This window comes from Diospyros lotus, chromosome 1 (assembly GCF_014633365.1).
Source record: "Diospyros lotus cultivar Yz01 chromosome 1, ASM1463336v1, whole genome shotgun sequence".
Classification (NCBI taxonomy): Eukaryota; Viridiplantae; Streptophyta; class Magnoliopsida; order Ericales; family Ebenaceae; genus Diospyros; species Diospyros lotus.
Window position 1 is genome coordinate 31,065,286 of NC_068338.1, and position 7,040 is coordinate 31,072,325.

The following is a 7,040-nucleotide window of genomic DNA, read 5'->3' on the forward strand; positions in this document are numbered from 1 at the left end:
CCATTTATGCCCTTTATCAAATATCATTTTTGTCCTCAAATTACTCTCGGGTATTACAACTTTGATGATATTAGTTTAGAATTTGAAGATAATGAATCATTAATCATATGCATGTGTTATTATTGATAATTTGATAGTTTTTTTATGATTTTACAAGATTTTGAGTTTTTTTTTTCTAAAAGGTGTGCCTCACTTCGCAAAGGTGCACCTCGCCTTATGCGCCTTGCACCTCAGGCTCCAAGACCTTTTGTGCCTTGCACCTTTCAAAACTATACAACCACTGTAGAGTATTCTAGAGTGATGCACATTCGCCATCATTTTTTTTCAATTTAGAATTTGGATCAAATGGAATAACTGTCGACTTACTCTCATAATGATCAAATTTTCTCAATACTTTCTCTATATAATGTGGCTGAGATAGTATATATCCTTCTATATTTCTTGTTATTCGAATTTCAAAAATAACATCAACAAGACCAAGGTCTTTCAAGTCAAAATTGGTATTCAACATCTTTTTTTGGATTCTATGACACTTTTCTTAGTGCCCAGTATCAACATATCATCCACATATAAGCACACAATAACACACTCGTGATTTATGATTTTAACATAAACAAATTTATCACACTCATTTATCTTAAAACCATTCGATAACATAGTGTGATCTAATTTCTCATGCCATTGCTTGGCTGCTTGTTTTAACTCATAAAGAGATTTTATAAGTTTATAAACTTTCTTTTCATGTCCCTTTATAATAAAATCTTCAGGTTGTTCTATATAAACTTCTTCTTCTAACTTTCCATTTAAGAATGCAGTATTTACATCCATCTGGTGAATTTCCAAATTATATAAAGTTGCGATTGCAATCAACATCCTTATAGATGTGATCCTAGTCACCGGAGAATAGGTATCAAAGAAATTTTGCCTTTCTTTCTGATGATAGCATTTAACTACTAAACGGGTTTTATATTTATCAATAGTGTTATCAGCCTTCAATTTCCTTTTAAAGATTCATTTGCATCTGATTGGTTTACTTCTAGGGGGTAAGTCAACCAATACTCAAGTATTATTTTGCATAATGGAATCTATCTCGCTATTGATAGCTTCTTTACAAAATGGAGCATCAAAATATGACATAGCCTCTTTAAAGGTTTATGGCTCACCTTCCAACATATAAGTTATAAAATATGGTCCAAATGATGTACATTTCTTAACTCTTTTACTTCTTATAGGTTCAATCTCAGATTCCTAATCATCTTTACCTTTTGAAGAACTCACTTCATAATTCCTTTTGGAACCACCATCATTGTGTCTCACTTCCTTAAAACGAAATATATTCTCAAAGAATTCAGCTTCAATAGATTCCATAATGGTATTGTTGTTAATATTAGAAATTTATGATTTTATCACAAGGAACCTATAGGCGATACTATACAAGGCATAGATAATAAAGACACAATCAATAGTTTTAAGTCCAAGTTTAGTCCTTTTTGTTTAAGGAATTTGTACCTTTGCTAGACACCCCCACACTTTCAGGATTTTGTAGGAGTGTTGTTTCTCATTCCATACTTCATAAAGAGACTTGTCAGTCTGCTCATGTGGAATTCTATTCAATATTAAATTTGTAGTAAGCAAAGTTTCCCTCCACAAGTTATGGGATAATCCCGAACTATTTAACATGCAATTAACCATGTCCTTCAACGTTCGATTTTTCCTTTCAGTTACACCATTTTGTTATGGTGTATAAGGTGTTGTGATTTGATGAATTATATCGTGAACTTTACAAAACTCAGAAAGAGACAATGATTCATATTCATCACCTCTATCTAATCTTAGCACCTTCACTTTCCTTTCAAATAATTTTTAACTTTTGCCTTATATGTTTTAAATATATCTAATGTCTCATCTTTACTATATAGTAGGTATACATAGCAATATTTACTACAATCATCAATAAATGTGACAAAGTAGGAGTACTCAATATTTACTAAAGTATCTTTACTATATAGTAGGAGTACTTTTCATGTCACAAACATTATTGTGAATTAAATCAAGTAATTCATTGTTTCTTTCCACATATGAAAATGGCTTTCTAGTAAATTTTGATTCAACACAAACTTCACATTTATGTTTATTATCAATGCTAAAGTTAGGCAATAGTCATAAATTTATCATTTTTTGTAATGACCGATAATTGACATGCCCTAATCTAGAATACCAAACATCACACAACTCAACAATATAAGCAGAAAAATTGTTATTATTATTTTTGGGAACTTGAGCTAAAACATTAAATCCATGTTTGATTGGCCACATTTTTCACCCAAATTCTAGATTTTGATGTGTTTGAGTACTCAAATTTTCCATGGAAAATAATTTCCATCTTTTGGTCACATGCTCTTTTCCCACTTTTGCTGGAATTCATTTTCTCAGGGGGGTAAATTTGATTTCTATGGAAATGGAAAACCCACGCTGGCCACCATTGCCCACCATGTTGGCATTCCTCTTCTACCACCGGCAATGGTAGTGGGCCAAGGGCGATGGTAGCAGGTGGTGAAGGCAGTGGGCAAGGGCAATGGTAGCGGCAGCGGTAATGGCAATGGGCAGGGGCGATGGCAGTGGGTGGCAATTGATATTTTACTCTTGAGTAATAAAATAGTTTTGATAATGACTATATGAAAATCAATATATGAAAATCAATCTATGTGGATTATATGAATGAGAAAATGAATTTTTAGTATATAAGTCTTAAAGCAAGATATGAAATCCTTTAGAGGAAATATTGAGTATGGCTTGTTGAGGGAGATTTGTTTCAAAATATACTTTTGATAATGTCAACTTGCTTTCAAAATAATCAAAATGAGCTTTCAAAATAATCAAAATGAGGATTCAAAAGAATCAAATGAGGATTTGATAAATTTTCAATCTTTTCAAAAGGATAGTCGACTATGTTTTTCATTCTGTTGACTATGCCTGAAAATAGTCGACTATTCTGTTTGATCTGTCGACTATTTAAGGCATCTGTCAACTATTTTAGCATCTGTCGACTATCGAGTAAGGATAGTCGACTATGCCTTTTGGTCTGTCGACTATTTTTGTTCATAAGTTTCAAAATTTTCTTCACATTTTTGCATCTGTCGACTATTGGAATGTGTCTGTCGACTATTGAAAATTTGTGTTATAAGATAGTCGACTATTCGTTTTGTCTGTCGACTATATCTTGCTTTACATGTAAAAATAGTCAACTAATCCTTTTCTCTGTCGACTATTGTGTTTCACAGAATTTTATAACGGCTAGTTTTTCAACTCCAACGGTCACAAAAACGGCTAGTTTCCTCTTCAATCTTTATGGATGCTTATATATACAACTCATGGAGCATCAAGAGAAGGCTAATGGACCGGAACGAGTTGATATAAAGAGTTCAAATCATTTTTACTCGAAGCTTACAATCTTTGCGCTTTCACTGTTGTATTTTCTATCCAAGGCTTTGTTGTTCTATCATTGTAAATTTATTATTAAGCCTTGTTTTCATTGTGAGAGAACTTGTAACTAAGAGTGTTAACTCTTAGCTTCTCTCTTTCATTTATATCGTTCTTATTTTCCTAGCTTTGTGCTAAAAGACTTGCTCGTTGAAACAAGTGGCTGTAATTCCTAGCTAGATGCTAGAGGGCTTGCTTGTATAAGCAAGTGGTTGTAATTCCTAGTCTTGGACTAGAGGACCTACTTGGTTTAAGTAGGGGGTTTTAGTGGATGGTTTGAAAAATCCTTAATGAGGAGCTAAGGTAATGGATTAGGCTTGGGTTAAGCCGAACCACTATAAATCCTTTGCGTTCTTCTCTTGTGCTTGTGGTTTTATTTCATTTATTATTTCAAGCAATTCAATAATCCTCACTTGCATCGAATTTTCCATCAAAAGGATTTCAAAGTTCTATCAAAGATTTTTAAAATATCCAATTCACCCCCCCTCTTGGTGTGTGCCATAGAACCTACTGTTCTAACAGCAATGGCAACAGCAGGGGCAATGGCTGAACGGCCATGGCAGCAGAGCGATGGCTTTGGGCGACGTCACCGGCGATGGCAGTGGGCAAGCGACGACGGTTGTGGCTGAAGTTGCTGGGCAAGTAGGTTATTTTGATTATTTTGTGTATGTATATTTTATTATTTTATGTAATTGATTATTAATTTGTGTATTTGATTATTGATTATCTACATGTGTATGTGATTATTTCCATGGAAAATAATTGCAATCAAACATCAAAAGTTAGAAAAGTATAACAATTTTTCGGTAAAAAATTAAGGCAATTAAACACCTTTAATTAATATTTTCCCTAGAATTTAATTCTAGGCAATTCAATTGTCTAGAAAATATTTTCTTTCCACCCAAATTCTATGCTTGTAATCAAACGCACCCTAAGTTTGAGCAATCCATCGAGCAGATAGCCCTTTCCCACATACATACGCCTTTTAGTCAAAATAAACTTATCTGACTCAAAAATCAGCTTGAACCCCTTTTTTGTTTAGTGGGATTCTAGAAACTAGATTCCTTCGAATCTTAAGAATATGCCATACATCATTAAGGGTCAATATTTTCCCAGAGGTCCATTTCAGTAAAACCTTTCATTCTCTTCCACAGTAGAAGCTGAAGCATTTCCCATATACAATTTTTCATTTCTGACTAGCTTTCCATATATGACGAACAAAGACTTGTCCTCACAAATGTGCCTAGTAGCACCAGTATTGACCCACTAACCTTTGTTGTCTAAAACCATGAAGTCTAACCATGCAGACTTCAAAGACAATTGTAATAACATTGTCATCTTTCACCACATTAGCCTGATTGCGCCTATTGTTGTTGGAGCTTTGTCCCTTCTTGTGTCGACAATTAACAGTTCTATGGCCTGTCTTTCCACACACCTAACAACTACCCTGGATGCACTTGTTGATAACATTCTTCCTTGGACCCAAATTTACATTCTTCTTCTTAGCCGGTTACTTCTGGTGTTCAGGCCTTGATGCTTCAACTATATTGGCTCTAGCTTCAAATTTGTGAGGGACTTTATCACCCTTTCTATTTTCATCTTCTATGCGGAGTCTAATAACTAGATCTTCCATGGATAGCTCCTTTCACTTATACTTGTGACAATTCTTGAAATTCTTCCACGAAGGTGGCAACTTCTCAATCACAACATCGACTTGGAATTGTTCATTAATAATAGTTCATTCACTGTGTAAATCACTAATGATAATTTGCAATTCCTCCATCTGATTAACTACCAATTTGGTATCGACCATCTTGAAGTCTAAAAACTTCCCCACGAGGATTTTTTTAGTGCCAGCATCCTCCAATTTGTACTTCTTATCCAAAGCTTCCCACAGTTGTTTGGTCGTTTTGTAGGTACAATACACGTTGTATAGTGAATCCACTAGCCCACTCGAGATATAGTTACAACAGAGGAAATCCAAATGCAACCAAGCCTCCTTGGCAGCCTGAATCTCTACAGTGATGTTCTCTTGTGGGGTGACTGAACACTCATTTTTTAGTATGTGTGTCAGGTTCAAAGTGGTGAGGTAGAAGACTATTTTCTATTGCTATTTTTTGAAGTCTTCCCCATTGAACTGTTGTGGTTTTTCGATGTGATGGGTCGCCTTGGCAACAGTCAGTTGGATGACAACAATAGTGGTGGCAGTAGCAGCAAGAACAATGGCAGTTTCAGTGGTGTTGGCGTCGACGGAGGCCATATCAGAAGTCTATCTTCAAATTGTTGGAAATATATATATGGTAGGAATATTGAAATATACAACAAGATTAAACCAATACCGTAAGAAATACAATACAATAGAAATAATCTAATACAACAAAAATAATTAATACTGCAATAAATAACAACAAACCAAGATCTTAGCAATAAGTAATGAACTGGAAACGGACGAACAACAAGAGTGACGAAGCAGCGATCGAGGCACGCTGAAGCGCTGTCCTGAAAACAAATTTCGCCCTGCAAAGGTTACGAGTAGACTGCAACGACTGTCTCAGCAAGATACAACGATCGTTCCGGTTGAACTGCAACCACAAACAACTAGATCTATCAGAACTCGAACATGGATATATGATTTTCACTCTCTAGGCATTCGGACGAGGATGGAAGAACTAGCATATGGAAGATGCATTAGGGGGCGGCTATATATATAGTTGAAGCCCGACACCAAACTGAAAAATCAGGTGCTGAGAATCTCGCAGAAATTCAGCAAATCGATTTGAGCAAAATTCGGAGTCATCGCGAAAAATCAACAAACCGATTGAAGTGAAATCTAGAAATTTGTTTGGATTAAAAATAAAATTATTAAATAAATTTATAATAAAAATATATTTTATTTTCTCAGTACGATCAGACAGATGGTGACGCAGGCGTGTGGGTAGGGACTTGCCATTTCACAAAATTTGGGTGCCCTTTGAGCCCAAACCAAATGCAATGGAGGGGAAATATATCCCTTCGAAATCTTCCTTAATTCACTGGAATAGAGAAAACACATGTGCGTGCGCATACACATACACTCACACTGGCACAACATGAACAACTGTCTATGAATCCTGACCAAGACAACAACAACAAAAGAAAAATCCCCAAATCTCCCCAATAATTCCCAAACCCGATTCATAAAATTGAAATGCAAATACCCATAAACGACCTTAATGAGAATAGTGTCTCCGCCGAAGTATTGGAGCTCTTTCATGGGACTTCTTGCGCTCTAATTTGCCGTACCTCTTTTTCCTGATAAATCAGGACATAGAAAAAACCAAAACAAAACAGACTATCTCACAGAATCAATCGAACATTTCCACAGCAATCTGATGATTAGGAAGTTCGCGAAGAAGTCGCGCGAATCGGATGATTCTGCTTGGTGACTCGCGTTTCCTTAGGTGAGTTGATAAATGTTGCCACACGGGACAAAGTTTTCTGTTTTCTTATTCCCTCCATAGGACAAGTGAAATATATTTGAATAAAACTATATATGTTTATCAGTTTTCTTCTGTTAAAGT